Below are 17,874 nucleotides of genomic sequence, written 5' to 3' on the forward strand. Positions count from 1 at the left end.
TTGCATCTGGGTGCAGCCACCACAACAGCGCTGCAAGATGTACATTTCAGTAGGTGGAACTATGGTCATGAGTACCCAAATATAGGAACGTTCCCATTTTTGGGAACGTAGTTCCCAAATATGGGAACGGGCGTTCCCATTTATGAGAACGGAAGGTAATTTTTCGGCCGTTCGCCCACTAAAACTCATTAGTGCATCACGTCTCAAAAAAGTGCACGCTAATTTAAGTATCTACTAAGTCTCTATAAAATTATCTTTAATCTGACCGTTGAACAAGAAAATTGACCGTCGAATGATATTTTTAATGATTTTTTGAAATGACGGAATGATGAAAACATGGGTTACACTATACTTAACATGCAATTTTAGGGAAAATGAAGCGTTTTTTACATTTTGAGGTCAAGTATAATAATTTTCGCCTGGTTATGAAGTTTCATACTAGCGACACCCGATGCTGACATATGCAAGCGAACACGCGGACAGTCCCGAGGTAATGTTGTTGACATTTGGTGTCGAGGCGGACGACCGCGTAGAACGTGCGTGATTTTACCGAACTCTGTTGTAAACTCAGTTTAAGTGGTCGAAAAGTATTCAGCTGTATTTTATCAGCCCGGAAAGACATATTTTATTTGGATGCTAGCTGTTTAGCGTTGTTTTATAAGGAGTGTCATGAGCGTGGTTTTTGTCTTCCGTGTTTCTAAGCATGATCGTTTTGGGAGAATTTCTCTTATATAGGTCGCTCTGTGTGGCTTATTTATAATTTCTATGCTGATTTCGATCATTCCTCGTGCCCATCCTACCAGGCCTTTTGCCACTTACACTCATAAAGAAAGGAAAAAACTAGATTTTCATTGGGACTAGGTGTTTTGAGGGTGTAACATATTCAGCGTTCCCATTTTTGGATACTTCATTGTACCCGTCAACTATCGGTGATAAACAGACAGGTGCTTGACATGTCTCCACCCTCGGCACGGACGGTGGATATAGGTATGGAAGACCTTGTTGAACATCGCTGAGCGTTGTGAATTACGTAATCCTGCAGAGGGGGGCGTGCCCGCTGCGAGATCGACGGGAATAAAAGCGCAGAAGACCGGCGAAACATGCGACGGTCTTGCCGGAAAGGTCATCTGATGATTGTTGCGTTAACAATAATTTGCGGCGTTGGACGTGATGCTTGTTAATGAAAAGAGCCCCTGAAAGGCGTCGGTGAAATCGTTCCCAATTTTGGGTACGCCGTTCCCATAATAAGGAACGCTTGCGGCGCCAGTGTACGAGAGCGTTCCCAAATTTGGGTTCGCGGCCCGGATGATGGACTGCTTTAGAAATAGGGGAACGATTTAAAACTACGATGGGCCTTACAATATCAAACTCTTTCCCAACAATATTGAGACAAATATCAGGCGGTTCACGGTCGTTTTATATTTTTTGGACGTCATTTAACGTTTCTTTTTCTTGTTTTAATTAATGCCTACATGGCGTTCCCATATTTGGGTTTATCGTTCCCAAACATGGGAACGAAAATGCGTTCCCGAAAATGGGTACGCTTGACCATAGTTCCGCCTACTGATTTAGGTTTCCAAGAGAGGAGAAGATGAGGGTCGCTTAGGTGAGGGCTGTCAGGTAAGATCCAGATGTGTCCTTGTTAGCTGTAATGATAAATGCAATACATTATGTAGTAATGATAAATGTAATAAATGTTATGTAATGACGAGCACAAACCAGGAGCTTTTACAGCCCAATGATCACCATAGGCAAAGATTCCATTTCTCGTCCTGAAAAGTGCCTTCTTGAGGAATATGTGCTTTGCTGAGGAATGCAGCCATGTCATCGTCAGCTAATCAACATGCTGCTAACAGCCAATGGGTTTGAATTTTACAACATGATTAATCAATGCAAGCTTCCGCGTCAAACAATATTTTCTATAGAATATTGGTTAGTTGTAAAGCAGGCGTCACACTACTTTTTGCAATGAAGGAGAGGTGCTATACCCAGAGATGCTTTCTAATTGAACCAAGCCAAAACAAACCTAACTAAACCTGACCTAGCCATACCTACAACCTAAACTCTACAACCTATGTACAACTTTTTGTTGCTTTTGTTGCTTTTTGTTGCCTCAACTTTTTGTACAACTTAGAACCTACAACCTAACCTACAGCACCTCCTTGGTTGCAAAAAGAAGTGTGACGCCTGCTTTACTACTACCAAATATAGTTCTTCTTTTATTAAAATACAGAAAATATTGTTTATATAAAGGTTTTATTTTTGTGCTGATCATAATGAGCATAACAAATCAAATCCATTGCATAAAACTAATTACAGGAAAGAGAACATGAAATCCATTAAAAGCTTATCATATTTATCACAAGTTACCTAATGAAGGTAATGCTTTGACCTGGTATTCCGTTGAGTGTAATGCCGCAGGCAGCTCTAAGGGATGTGTTGGGATGGGTCAGGAAAATATTTTTGGTTGAAGAGGTGTGTTATAGGCTACAGGCCAAATGCATACCTCTTTAACAAAAAAAAGAAAAGATGTAGGTACTCTTACCTAGCATATATTCCAGTTACTATGTACAAAAAAGACGTGCTACGAATGTTGCTAGCGAACCAGTGTAGGTTGGGTTAGTTAAGGTTTGACCATGTTCTGAAGCATTGTAAATAATCATAATTGTTCACTCTTAGCACCTCACATTGATATAAAGCCAATTAGCTACATTTTGATTGCTAGGTGAGGATGTCAACCTTCTGATTCTGGATTCTGGAGCCAAAATAACATGATACAGTGTCAGTGATACCATCTTGTTTAGAAGCTGTGGCTGTGCTGTCTGAGTCAATATCTTACCTCTAAACACAAGGCATTTTGTATGTAAAAGTCCACGTGCAAGAACAGTATGCCAGTTGTTACATTTGTTGCATCTGTCATTTACAGACGTGCAGATGCAGTTCCCAGGAGCACTTCCCAGCTCTGTTCCTGTCATTTTGAGGAGGGCAGCTGCATCCCAACACTCTTCCAGTACAACGGGTACCAGATTGCTCATTTCCGGTAAGCACTAGCCACTTAACTTCATTGTTTGAGTCCAACTCATATGCCAGGTTGCTTACCATACCAGTATATGCATAGTAATGATGCAAGTCTTGAGCCTACGGGCCCGGGCGGTGTTTCACGGGACGCTGCTACCACGCTGTTATCAAATTGCGCGAGCTGACGACTGACGTCACACTTGTGGTAGTGTTGGAGCAATGGGCCTGTTCATGTCTCCATGGAAACCCAATTTGACACGTGTAAAAGCATCGTGCTGCTATCACCGGTGAAACAGGGCCCCGGTGTCGGGCTTAAATTCGGACCCGCCGGACTTTTGCCGGGCCTAAGCTCGAGGAGGCCGGGCATATGCCGGGCTCGGCAAGGGCTTGCCTGTGTTAAAGGGACAATCCCACCTTCCAAAAAGTTAATAAATTGGCATAAAAGTGATGTACCATAAATCAGAAAGAGCGAAATTTTTAGGTTTACATTTTGCACGAAGCCACCAAAGCGATGCAGCAGGCTAGTCATATGTATTTCTTGTTGCACACTCATATGTTGGGCAAAATGTATTGATGACAAGTGGAAGAAGTGGAAAAAACGGTTTTAGCCTTTATTTGTGTATTATGTGTATACCTGTCAGCGCAGTGTGGAAGTTGAAATTGTTGGTTTGGTAAATCTTCATAAAAAAACATAATAGTTGTGGTTCAGTTCAAAGTTGATTCAAATTCACAAACTCAGTTTTTGTGATGTGTTTGCAGGTTGCCTGTGCTACACCAAGCTCAGAAAGGGAAAGCGGATCACACAGCTACCATCAGCGCGCTAGAACTCCAAGGAGGATCTGCGAGCGGCGCGCCAGGCGCCGTCGGAGCAGCCCCTGGTAGCGACAGCCGCCGCGCCGTCGGAGCAGTCCCTGGGAGCCACGGCCAGCCGCTGTCGGAGCAGCCTCTGGGAGCCGGCCGGCCGCCGTCGGAGAGGCCTCTGGGAGCTTACCTGTAACTGACTGCGGCTGACGTGTGTGTCGGTGTGCGCGCGTGTGTGTGTGCGTTTCCACTGGCAGTGATAGTGACAGGTGAACGGTGTTCATGACCGATGGCCGGCGGTCTTTGTTGTTATTCTGATAATACGTATGAGACATTGTTTTAATATGTTTTGTTCTGAAACGTTTCCAAAAACTGAATCACTTCATTATCATTCTACTTTCAAGCATGTTTACCAGATAAAAGGATTTGCAAATCAAAGGAAGTAAAATTGTGTGAAAATTTACTCAGTTGCGCAGCTAGCCAACACACATTTGCTACTGTCAGGCCGCTATGGGACATGTTCAAAGTAGCTCAACGTATTGAATGACTCACTGCTCCCCCCCCCCCCGCCAACGTTGTCGCGCATTGGGCGCAGGCACAAGAGTGGTATCAACGACCGCCGTCTTGAGCTGCACCAGGGTCTGCTGGCTCTTCGTCATGTATGGTGCATTGTTCAGATATCCCCGCTGCACGCTGTACGCTGTACGCCGCTGTTTCGTTATAATATTTTCTGCTCGATTTGTTTGAAATATGGAAATATGTACAGACACTGGATGTGCAAAGCGTCCGTGTAGGACATCTACTTGTTTCAAACTGTCCCGGAGCATCCATGTTTCGGAAGTGCACGGCGTCGATGATGGCGAAAACGAGAGGTGCAATAATGTTGTAGCGGAACACCGGGACTGCACACAACTCACTGCAGTTGTCGACGTTTACACCGAATTATCTTGCTCAGCTCAGGTTGGCTTTGAAAACGGCAGGGTCATCGGGCGGGCTTAAAGGCGGTTAATACAGAGGACGGGACGGGATGGAGTGAAGGTTCCCGTTCAGGCGGTAAAGGGGGGGGGGGCGTCAAAATACCGGACTGTGACCCCTCAACGTGCGGCCGCCTCCCCCCTCCCCCAACTTTCATGACAACCATGTTAAGGACGGGCGTACAACTATAAGCACATGTTGCATTTCGGATGTTGTGCCTGTAACAAATGTAAAGTTTTGCATTTTTTGACAATCAAAGCTCATTGCCTCCCAGCGAAGTAGATATTGAAACAATTTTTGAAGAGTTGATCTACCATTTGCCTATTCCGGCGACCGCCATAAAAGCCTAAAAAGCGTGTGAAATTCAATGGGCCTGAGCTGTGCTGGGTTCGGCGCCCATGGGCCCCGCTTGGGCTGGGCTGTGCTCTGTGGGTTGGCTGGCCCGTGACGAACACTGCACCCTCTAGCCCGGCATAAACTTAACATGGCCGGTTCATAGTATAAAAGTCCGGCTGAGCCTTCTTTCAGCTTAGCAGCAGCATTCTAGTATTTGCAGATACCGTGCATGTTTCATACAAGACACAATTATACCTATAGATTCGCCCATGACAACCCCGATTCGTTGTTTGCCCGCATCAATAGAACGGAACACCTATCAACTACTAGCTCCAGCATAAACGTATCAACATGGATGCTCGTATAGTCCTATTTACCTTCGTATCCATATTTGACCTAACTGCTCTTTCTGGCACAGTTCAACACAAAACCTTAGTTTGTTGTCTGGAATAGATCAGAACAATACCTATGGGTGTTGTTGGTAGGTAGTTAAAAAGTAATACCTAACGGTAACGGGTGACCTAATACACCGATCACTTCCACTCATCGGTTGCAGTGACTGAAAATGGCTTTAATGTAATTCAAAACTGCATTTATACTCCGGTTTCCAACACTTGTTCGTTGTATTTATAATTAGTGGTGGCTTCTCTTCCGTCATAAGCGCGAATCGAACCTAAAATGGGCCTGTACTTATTCAATTTTGCCGATAAAAATATATTTTTGGTACCGTTAGAAAGCTTACACACGACTGCATGTGGTGCTAGTTGTATCTTTGAAAAATCCGTCCTAGTTTAGTCAGGAGAGCTAATCAAAAAGTAGGTCCCATTGTATCCCTATGGGAGCCGAGAGCGAGTCGGCACCACAGTTACCGGGAGGTGCCCCCGCCACAACCGCACGTGCGGATCCCTCGAAAAACAGCGAGTCCGCCGGTCACGTGACCAGGCTCATTTGCCGACACTGTATTTATATACACTGTGGCTAACACAAAACTGAATCAGAGTAAGAGCTCTGCAATCTGCAATAAAATATTATGGCAGGTCACAGCAAAATACAAGAGAAAAGATTGCAAATCTGATACAAGCTTAAAATTGTATAAGATTTGGAGCAGGCAGTTTGTTGACGCCATCAAATGTATCAACCGCGCAGTATTTGTCATCAAATTTTGGTGCCGAGTCAAGGTCAAATGTCACGTGACATTTGGCCGACAGTTGTAGAAATACATATGTATTTGCTGCAATTTCAAGGTTAAAAGAAAACACATTATAGATGTTGTTCGATTGCATTGAAATACAAATTCAGTTATATTGAACATCATCTGGTTGTGTGCAACAACAGCAAATGTTGCTGCAACAACACATGGTTAATTTACTTACTGAAAAAGGAACGTTTCTGAAATATATTCATTCATTTTAGGCCGAGTTCAGACTTTCTAAGACAGTGAGCAAATGGTTATTACTCTACAACATTGAATTATGCTGCTCATGCTGGTACTTAGCCACATTATTGCAGAAAAAAAGAATTTTATTTGAAAAGGATTCATATTATGTATAATAAATTTTTAAGTATGCTTCAATATTATCTATTATTCTCATTCTATTCTATTCCAATTTTTATATTGCCAGCCATGCAACATCTATAACTATCAATTTCTTTTCTTTTCATGTGCATGCATAACATGTTCATGTGCATGTTATCATGCTGCATTCTGCATGGAGGTGAGGGGTTTGTGTTTTGTATTATTTTGTTTTTTTTTGTGATACATTTTGGAATCATTTTTGGATTTAGGATATCAAATTATGCATGCATAATAAAGATTTATTCTACAAAAATGAAGTCATCCTGACTACATCTTTACACATTTTCCAAAAACCTTGAGTTAGGTATCAAATCATTTATGTTTTTCTCGACTGGCTCAGAGTGCCACATCTGCTATATTGGGCCCGATGCCAAAGCACTGCCAAAAAGTGACTCAACCTATTAACATCTAAAATATAGCATGGTGGTGACTACAATCACTAATCTTTGTGCATGCCGCACAGCAATATGAATCATTCTGCAGTTGCACACTCTGAGCTGCAAATTCCAGAGGAAAGAAAAATGTTAGGTGTTTGGTAAACAAAGTTTTTTGATACTGAAATGTGGGCATTAGGGCAAGGTTACACAAGGTGTGCCGAGAGTGCTAAGTGCTTACGTTTCTGTGTAAAAAACAAATTAATTGAGTTGGCATCGGGGTACCAGCTCAAGCTATGACTTCCTCTTCTTCGTGGATTAGGGTGCGTTCAGTTGGGGAAACTACGAGGAGCCAAACAAAAATTGGATTAGCCAATCAACGGCTGGAGTGGGCGGGGCGATGACCATATATGGTCATAAAATCAGACTTCATCTTTTCAATGCATCCTAGCATTCAAATGAAAAAATAAGGCACAAGAATGTTTTTTAACCACACAAGGCCTTCACTCACTCGGTGCACAATTAACTGGCGGCTCTAAAGTCTAAATCGCAGAGTTACAACACAAGGTCAAACAGTGATTGGCAAATATGGTGGATTGAAAGAGGCGCCAAAAAATGTAAGCGGTACCGCGGTTTAAAAATGTCGTTATCGGTTATTTTTATGAGTTTGTTTATGGTTTTTCTAATTTTGGTCAAGTTATTTTTTCAAAATTAAATATCTTTGTTTATTGTAATTAAATTTTATCTTTTAACAATTTTCTTTCAAAACACCAATCCATTTATTGAATTGGCCAGCTGATTGTGACGTCCAGAACCTGCAGAAAAACAGTTTTCCTATCGCCATTTACAAGTCAATTTGCCAAATTTAATCAGATCACGCTAATTCCTAGTGGAAAATGGAAGCCTTTTCTCTCCGATAAGTGGACACGATACCGCAAGTACCTACCGGCTTGTTAACCATTTTTCACCCTTAGTAGCGGGGGCTGCATTTATGCCCATATATGGTCATCAAAAGTCCATTTATTGACCAATCAATGTTTTATCTTCGCCTCGTATTGTCCCCAACTGCGTTACTGATCTTGATCTATGACAGTTGGTGACATACCAGGGAAATAAGCTAAAATTAGAGTGCTCTATTTATTGCTCCTGCCCCATGTTGAAGAGATACCCCTAAAAGCGTGATCTTTTATCGGCCCTTACGCAGCAAGGCAGTACTTCTCAGGCCGGTGGATGGTATCAATAGAAAAAGAATGCGTCAAAGATTAACATGAATTAATTAAAATAACATTAAAATGTTAATTAAGCGTGGAAATTAGACCCAAACTTAAGCTAATTATTGCTCCTACCTCGGCGACGGCGCTCCCCGCAGTCAGCGGAGAAGCTAAAATAAAAGCCACCATCCTCCTCCGTAAGTCAATTTTAGAGCGGCCGAGTGGGCCGATGCGGGGCCACCAAACTGAGGTGAGACGTGGCTAGCAATTGCGAACTGCCATAGAAATCAATATCTTAAGACGTACAATATGGGATGATTACTCTGAAGCAGGAGTGAAAGCATGAGTAGCTAGCAAGAAACGAAATGCATAGATTGGTTGAATTATGTACAGTGGATCTAGTAAGGATCTCCAGACGAAACTAGATGGCGTTGAGCCTCAGTCGAGTCCATGTGAGATTCAAGGAGAGGTCACTACCGAGCTGGGGGCCCGATGGGGAGGTGGGCAGGGGGGGGGGGCGGGGCGGGTGGCGAGGTCACGGTGCGGGTGACCTGTCAAACAGCCCCGGCGCGGTGGGGCACTGCCGCAGGCAAATGGCGCTCTCCAGCGTTGTTCCATATCGCGGTGGTGGGCCGGGCGGCCGGTTAGCTTGGCATTTGGCTGCTTGGAAGGAAAGGATAATGAGGCATGGGTTTGCTGTGGCCGGTTGATCTACTGTCACTCAACTATGATGAACCCAAAGTAATGCAAATGTGGTGTTGGTAATGCAGCTGGCAATGGAATGCCAGCGAATGCTCCGGGAGCCCAGTAGATATAAGGATTAAGATTATTTATGTCTCCTGAAATTTTCATTGAATTTAATTCAGGCAATAGAAAGATCTCATCGTCCGCCAGTTTTTTGACCGGCTGGCGTTTCTTGCGTAGAGCGCCCTTTGACAAATAATCATCACGCAGGTGTTTTTTTTTTTTTGCTGGTAAGATGGGCCTTTTAGGTCAAATCAAGTCGCTAAGAGAAGATGAGGAAAAGTGGACGAATACCACATTTTTGTTCATTAAGTCTCGAGTTAAAAAAGCTAAAAGTTTTTATACGTGTAAGCTTAAAACAATAAGATCAGTTAATAAAGATATTTGACCCGAAATTAGCCTCTGTTTTGTCTGACCATGATTGCGTGCAAGACACCGGTCCAACCGGGTTCAACCCGACCCAACCTGGTTCGGCTCCCCTTTTTTAATATAGATTTGGCCCGAACCTTTTAAATGAAAGGAATCACAAGGACCAGAGTCCCCGCTAAGCTGAGCTTGTTGCGTTGACCCTGCTCTCTACCCTCCGATCAAGCAATTCCTGGTCTATGGCAGAATTTAGACTTTAGAGTCCAAATTTTAACGTGCGCACATAGCCGCGCACGGCCGGTCCCCTCACTGACTTTGCCTGGCAGCGGCCTGCCACCAACCACAACCATACGTCAGGAGGCTCAAAAACGTCATGAGCACACGTCGCGTTTTGAACCCGGACTTTCGCAACCGGGACGTGCGCTCTCACAACATAGCGCATGGAGTCCAACGCTCTACCGACCGAGCTACCGGGACGGACAATTATCTTCCTTGGGGTTTCGCCTCGTGACATGACAGACGTCAGACACTTTGGCCGAACTTTAGCCGAAAGACTGAGCAAGCTGCGCAGGGCGATAGGTGCTCGTAGCGTTGAGGTTGGGTAACCTGTGAGCTGAATGCGATGTCGTGGGTTCGAGCCCCACTCCCGGGTCTGGTTTTATCTAGACACGAACAAAAACCTTTCCTTCTACTGCAACACAGATAAGCACGGTGACATCTTTCCTCAATATCCTCTCAAAAAGTCAAAATTATCGCTTATAAATATTCAGCTAAGTTTAATTTTTTAAGAAAATATTTTTGTTCATTTGTCGATGGAGCCATTTCAACTCTTTTTTCTTTTCTGAATCTTTTCGACCCGATAAAACCCACCAAAACTGAGCGTGCCAAATGAAAAATATCTAACTCAAATAACAGTTTGGAAAAGCCTCATCATGTATCATGAAAAGCATCATGCAACTATCGACTGTATAGTAGCTGCATGCTATGAATACGTCCTAGATTTCAATTATCATTGTTCAACATTTTGGCTGGAACTGACGCTGCCTCTGGCTTGCCCGTTTGTTTGAGAATGATTCCCTTCAGTCGCATTCTTGCTGGTTCCACATGAACAGGATACCAACATACCGGAGTGAACGCACCCGCAACCATCATCCCCTCCCCTCAGCCTCGGCGCAGTGGCGGGCGGCCCTGGGCGGCCCACTCCCGGCGCTACGCACGTCCCATGCGCCGTGATACCGCGTCACTCCCCCTCCCTCCTTCCCCCACAATGACCGGTGACCTCACTTCCCTCGGGATTTGGACTCGCCCTACCCCGACCGTAGCGCCACGTGGTGGCTCTGGAGATCTTAAATAGACCCACTGTACAATAGGCACAGCTCAGATGAAGCCATTTCTTTGATGTTGACATTTGACATAACCCTTCCTCTCCTCACCTACGACCTAAGTACGTTGGCAGTTACCGGCATAGTTTTTTTTTTAGCACGAGTGTAATTCGCCATCGGACCGCAATGCATGTTGCTAGGCTGCTGCAATTACAACGAACATACGAATACTGCCTTCATTTGTAGACGCTTGTTTTTTAGGCGGTCTTTGACGTACAAGGGGGCATACCTGTCGACAACTTGAGTTTCTCCGAATTTCAAAAACTCCCAGAATTCCAATTCCTTATGCACTGTTGTAGGTACAGCTATGTTCACAAGTTTTCGTTTCCTCCTGCTCTAAAAAGGATGATATTTGTCGATTTCGTGCGTCGCTGATAGAAGGGTGCGTTTAATAATTAGGCCCAACGCTTTCTGCATCCGCGAGTACCTTGAAAAGGGAACAACAGTTTCCATTTATTACACTATGGGACAAGTGACAAAATGACCACCGCAACACGCATGAAACGGAGCTCATATTCCTAAAAATGTCTACAATCACTTCTTTTCTGACACTATTAGCAAATACCATCTCAAGTTAGGTGGTTGACAGACAGTCAATGGAGATCTGGGGAGACTGAGTGATGCCAATTCACCACTTAACTGATAATGAGGGCCGAGGGAAGAGAAACATGCAACATGCACAACTGACAACTTGACAAGTGACAAAACACTACCACTATTGCGCAGTGCACAACAAATTACAGCAGCCAGCCCAAAAATGCTTTTGGTGGCTAATTGCAAAACAAGTCACTAATAAATGTCTTAGTTGCAGCTGAACACTGCACAATGATCACACTGTTCACACATTGAGTGAGATGCCACAGGTGGTTTGAATCACACTTTGGTACAACTGCAAATCTGAAGTGTTGTCATGAGGTTCATGCCTCCATGATCACAGCACTTTGGTTGTGGTTGGCATAACACTTGTAGTCTGCAGAGTTCCACATGAACTGCAGACACCTCATCTGGTGGTCTTCATGTTGCTCAACTTCTTCAGGAGGCAAATGTCGACCACCCAGCGGAAGCATGGTCCTGCAGAAAAGAAAGGTAATGCATAAGGTACAAACATTATCTGCTGAAACAGCCCCTTCTGTTTGCTGTTATTAAACTTTTAACATAACATAACAACATGTATTCCATGTATATTACATTTGTTGAAGTAAAATACTGCCCGCTATTTCAAAACCAGAAAATGAAATTATATTGTGGCATAATTCACATGCTCAGCTATCAGTATAATTAATTTAAAATTTGGAATATTCTATATAACACATTCACAGAATGTTCTACTTCACGTCACAAGGACTCACAATCTTTCTGTTGGGTGTTTGATTGACGCATTAACTAGGTTTGTCTTAGGTTTTATTATTGCAAAAAATTCATATTGCATTATTGTATCAAAATACTGCCAGCAATAACAAAACAAGAACATGAAATGTCAATGAGCAAGCCGCCTTTCCTAAAAATGGATTACTTTGAAAAGAATTTTAGTTTCTTTTAAGGAAAAGGAGAAATGATTATCAGGTTATTATCAAAAACCACTCAACCAGCAAGTGGCTGGGTGGTTTCACAGCAAACATCAAGCCAAAACATATGCTTACATTTATCTAACAATTGAGCCATTTGACTACACAAGGATATGTGAGCAAAATAAGAATCCAATCATCCAATGTTGACTTCCTTGCAAAGTTTATGCCTTATTTTATGAAAATGTGTCACTAGAATATGATACTTATCATCGAATATTATTTAATTTACGATTTATTTCGATCGGAACGCACATGGGGTCCCGCGCCATTTTCGTCGACGATAAATATGATCGTGTTTCATGAAGAGATAAGGGGTTTCAATGGTCTTTCAAAGCAATAATTTGATGCAAAAATTTGTAGGAAATAATATAAAGCTGGTTCAAATGGCCATCAACCATTTAAAACACCGAAAATACTCACAACTCCGTCCCGACGACCACGTAGCACCGCGCACGCCACACTACTGGCACAATGCCAAAACTGCCGTCGCAGCAGAAATGTTTTTTTTTTCTCGATTGCAATGGGGATGTTCGCGCTAAGAGTTCCGAAAAGTCTCGCCAGGTGGCAGCACGGTATGCTTTGGACACAACGCGCCGGCCGGGCGCCGGCCGGGCCGGGGATAACACTGCGGGCGGCGAGTGCGACGGCGGCCGACGCGCCGCGAACGGAAACTGCGTTTCATGTCTTTTTCAGGTTCATCATTTTGCTAAAATGAGTAGCTACAGTTGATTTCGATATTAGGAAGACAATGACGCGTATGAAAGGCAAACTACTACATCGTCATTGAGTGGAAGGAAAGGGAGCTGATCGAATGGTCACCAAAAGCTACGGAGTACGAAAGATACGATGTTATCACATATTTTAACTTACACAGTTGAAATTAAAAACCTTATTACATTCAGACATATATTCACACGCATGAAACAATCGATTTGCAGCACACATTCCATGACAAGAACGCATACCTACGGTCTTAAGTTGACCTCTAGCGCTCGTCACTGTCAGATAAGTCAATCACATCCCTGTATATAGTTTGTACAGTCTATTGACTTAACCCTTCATCCGGCATGCGTTCATGGCATGCGTTCTGTAATGATGGGCAACGAATCACCGGCGATTTCTGCGTGGCTCTACATGACATCCTCGTCCGTTCCCCAGGTCAATTGATTCGGTGACTTTCAAATTATAGCAGGCCCTTCCAATCCTCGGTCAGGCTTGATGGATCCACCGTCACTTTGCGCGGTGCTTTTAAGACAGACTGTACCTACTACCAACACGACTGACTGATTACAATCTGATGCGAAAGGGACAATTTCTCGTCGGTCTATCAGTTAAAGTTTAATATTCAGCGACACAAGTGTGAAGGCTGCCTGGAAAACTTGCAACAAACTAAGTAAACTAAGCTTGGCTTGTAATGGGCACAAACTTGTAATAAAGAGGTACTTAATTAACAAATCCACAATGTCCTGTTCAGTCAAGTAGCCTTCACATATGAAGCATTGCTATGACTACTCTTCTAGAGCTGATTGATAGCTTTTGAAGGAAGGAGCTGAGTGGCTGAGCCCTACCATTCACCACTTATCACCTTCAACAATTGCTTAAGGCATGCAGTTCTCTCAGTAGCGGCGGAACACCTTCAATTAAGGGAGGGCACTGCCGACTTTTGGTCACGTTCTTTCCATGCAACGCCCATAGGGCTAATGTTAAAATGCCAAAATCAAAGGGGGGAACGGTGCCCCGGTGCCCTCCCTGTTCCGCCGCCTATGAGTTCTCTATCACTAGAAAATATCTGACAATTTGCTGGCTCTCACTTGTGTATGATGCAACACGCTTTGCATCAGTGATGCTATGACACAAAATGTTGAACACTAGCATAGGTTGCAATGTAGATCCAAGGTGTCCCAGGAGCCAGAGCAAAAATGGACAACTTAATCAAATTCATGATTGTGGCAAAACTCCACTGCTTGACTACACAGAGCGCCAACTGTTTGCTCCTCTAAACGTTCACCAAAGGAAGTGTTGCTGATGTCATTTGTAGCAGCAGTGACACTGGTAACTTCAAATCACAGGATCTGGTAGCATCCATGCTCTTGAATCTGGATCTTATCAATGCAGCATTGCACCTGTGAATAAATGAAAAATGGCATAAGACAGGGAAAGATCTTGGCAAGTCATAATGAGATACATATGTTTAGCATGCATGGATAAAAGGACATTACATACTGAAGCAATTAGCAAAACATTGCAGTTTAAGCACAGTTGAAATCTGATATGATGAACTGGATACAGTGACTTCATCAAGACCCATGAACTTAACACAAAGTATTTGCAATTTTGAAATGCACTTTTATTGCAGTTACCTACCTAAACAAATATTCTAGAAGGTGAAAATTTATTTTAAAAGTCAACAAAAAGCTTGCCTGTATTTAGTTGCTAAAAAAGCTGAGTGAATATTCTAAAATAGTGTTCACTTCAGTGTGAATCAAAACTTAGAGTAAACAATAATTTACCTGATGAAATGAAGATATTATATCAATAATGAGTAGCTTTCGGTGGTGATGAGTTAAAAAAAAAACATTATGCAAGAAAGGCTATCAGTTACTTCTGGATGATATGCTGCAGTGCACAAGCTGTTCACCAACTCCTACCTGGTCTTTCAGTGGGATTCCTCTGTATGCACCTCAGAACTTCACCCGCAGGGCTGGTTCCTTCATACGCAGGTCCTCTGCCTTCCTTGATTCCTCGGACTCCATCCTGACAACTCCGCACCAGAAACATTATTGCACTGGGCACCTGTAACACCATGTAGGATGATCAATACTTGTAACAATTCATAAATAGTAGGTAGCTTAGTGTTCTATTACATACACCTTCTGGTTGCTGGTGTCAAAATAGTTATTTGTCTTTTCCATCATAACCTTTAGCTGCTTGCAATATCTATCTTTGGTACCAGACAAAGTAGAACACTGCTAAAATGCTTGCAATAAATCTTGAATTTATATAATCATTCTCAGCAGCATGTATCATCTTTTAATGCCTTTCTCAAAGGGTGCAGGTCAATTTCCTATATTGATATGCCCACAAACTTATACAGGTAAATTACCTCATATGGGCAATACAAGATCCAGCTATGAGTTAAGTTAGACTATTTTATACTCTTGGTTATGCTCGCCATAAAAAAATGTCGGGAAACGTGTTTAACATCGATGGAATTACCGTTTGGAGTCGGTCTATCTTCGGCTTCTCGCCTCTCTTCGGCTACGTCAATTGAAACCTTTCTAAGTCTCCTGTCCTTTGTAAACTTGCCTTTCCATGTTTGTGACACTTGCTGAATACAAATTCACAACCCATCTGAGCAAAATTCAAATCAATTGCTATCAAATTCACCAAAATTCAGTCCCCAGAACCGACACCGCACGGACTCCACACAGTGCAAAACACAGTGGCGCATTCGCCGCCACAGTTTCTGTGTCCAAAGAAGGCAGTGCTGCCACCTGGTGAGGAAATAAGCCATGCGCGTATAGTTACATCATATTCACATTCAGATTCACATTCAGATTCGTTCCGAATATCGATCATTTTCATCGATATTCAGATTCGTCCCGAATATCGATCATTTTCATCGATATTCGCGGCGCGCATGCGCACTGCCAATATCGATGACCTTGAATGCACATTCACATTCGTTCCGAATATCGATCAGTTTCATCGACATTCACATTGGCGGCGCGCATGCGCACTGCGAATATCGATGACCTTGAATGCACATTCACATTCGCGTTCCGAATATCGATCAGTTTGATCGACATTCAGGTTGGCGGCGCGCATGCGCGCTGCGAATATCAATGACCTTGAATGCACATTCACATTCGCTGCGCGCATGCGCACTGCGAATATCGATGACCTTGAGTGCACATTCAGATTCAGTGGAGGGGGGAGGAGGGGGGGGGGGTATCAATTCCCGCGGCATAGGCGGCGGAACGGGGAGGGCACCGGGAGTTTCTTACATGCGCAGAGGCGTTTCCAGAGCCTAGTTCTTGGAGGCACTTTTCGCCAGACTTCGACTTTTCCGATATTTACCGGTAGAGAACGTTTTTAGCCGCGCGTTAGCAATGGTATTTTGCGGCACAATTCTGTTATCAATTTGAAATCCTTTGTATATCTTCTAAACTACAAATGCATTCAAGCGATGACGTTTGATTTTGTTTGTTATTTTTTGTGGTAGGTAAATCAGGAGCTGCGTGCGGCCGCGAAACAGCTCGTTTTGTGTGCCTCCAGCACCTCGGTACATCTGGCTTCAATCAAAAGAAAGGAACTGCAACATAGTTACATATATTGTATTTATCATAGCACCGGACACAGCCGGCCAACAGGCGCGAGCAGCACACGCTCCCTAGCAACTTAATACTGGGTCAGCGGCGACAGAGCCGGCCGTGAGATCACGCAGCGTCGCCAGCCGCGCCAGGAACTCAACAGAACAGTGTACGGGGCCAGCAGCAGCCGCTCCGCCCCGCCCCGCCGCGCGGGTCGCAACTGTCCCACCCCGTGAGCACGTGGGGGCCTCCTCTGACGCCGCAGGGAACACACGATCCCTCCAAGACACAGGTGCAGACAGGCAGACTGGGGTATCCGCACGCTGTCCATGTGGACTCGAACGGGCATCCAAACTGGAGGTCCAGGCCGACCGACTCCAATCGCCCTGGCGACTACACGCGACATTGGATCCTGCCCGCCGCGCCGGTAGATGTTAGCAGCGGGCAGACTCCACCGCGCAACCCACTCTGTAGCCCAGGGGGCCCGGGGTTCGCCCCATGACCGGAGCACGCCGCCGTCACGAACTACAGCCGCGCGCTTCCGCCGCCGGAGGCGCTGGCGGCGGTGCGGCAGCCGTTAGAAGCTCTGCGCGACGTGACGGAGCGCCGATGACGACGACGGCGCGGTGTGCGTGATGAAGCAGATGAGACGGGTGGGCACTGGGCAGCACTCCGGCGTTCAGCTGGTAAAACTCCACCAGCTGGATGACGTCGTACAAGCGAGTCTTACCGCCGTCCAGCACCGTGACCGGCGGCTGACTGGTGTCCTTTACCTGTGGAGGGGAGAAAATGGTCAACTGAGGTCGGTGGGCGACCAGCAGGGGGCCAATGAGATGGCCGGATCGACACCGGATTAATCTTTATGCACGTATGATCGCTACTTATGATAGCACGACCGGTAAGTCATCGTCCAGGGAAATCTAAGTCTAAGGCCGGGGGGATCCAGGGCGTCGCAAGTCCATCTACGACACGTCGCAAGTTACGACACATATGCCGTCGCAAGTTGTGTCGTAGCGGAAAAGGAGGGATGTTGAGGAAAGAGGGGTTTGTCGGAGGATACGACAGAACGTAGCTGCGACGAGGTTTAAATACCCGCTTTACTCGAGAATTTAAAAGGCTACACGATCAGCTGATCCCGTAGTAAACGTCAGTAAGGTCGAAAACTCTATCACGCATAAGGGAACATTCGCCTTTCTGGTTTGCGAGCTTA

General features: G+C 44.5%; 1 protein-coding gene and 1 long non-coding RNA gene across 3 annotated transcripts in view; one reads left to right on the plus strand and one right to left on the minus strand.

Moving 5' to 3' along the window:
* Positions 1-17,874, minus strand: part of LOC122383078 (broad-complex core protein isoforms 1/2/3/4/5-like) — an 84,849-nt gene that overhangs the window by 45,283 nt on the left and 21,692 nt on the right. The window lies entirely within an intron of this gene.
* On the plus strand, positions 12-4,617 carry LOC122383080. Of its 2 annotated transcripts, XR_006256774.1 has the most exons (4): positions 12-49; positions 1,573-1,620; positions 2,927-3,040; positions 3,778-4,617. It is a non-coding gene; the product is annotated as an uncharacterized LOC122383080 (long non-coding RNA). The 2 variants fall into 2 exon arrangements; XR_006256773.1 differs by lacking the exon at positions 12-49 and having other exon boundaries at positions 1,516-1,620.

The sequence above is a fragment of the Amphibalanus amphitrite genome, unplaced genomic scaffold (genome assembly GCF_019059575.1).
Source record: "Amphibalanus amphitrite isolate SeventyFive unplaced genomic scaffold, NRLGWU_Aamphi_draft 000154F_arrow, whole genome shotgun sequence".
In the NCBI taxonomy this organism is placed as follows: Eukaryota; Metazoa; Arthropoda; class Thecostraca; order Balanomorpha; family Balanidae; genus Amphibalanus; species Amphibalanus amphitrite.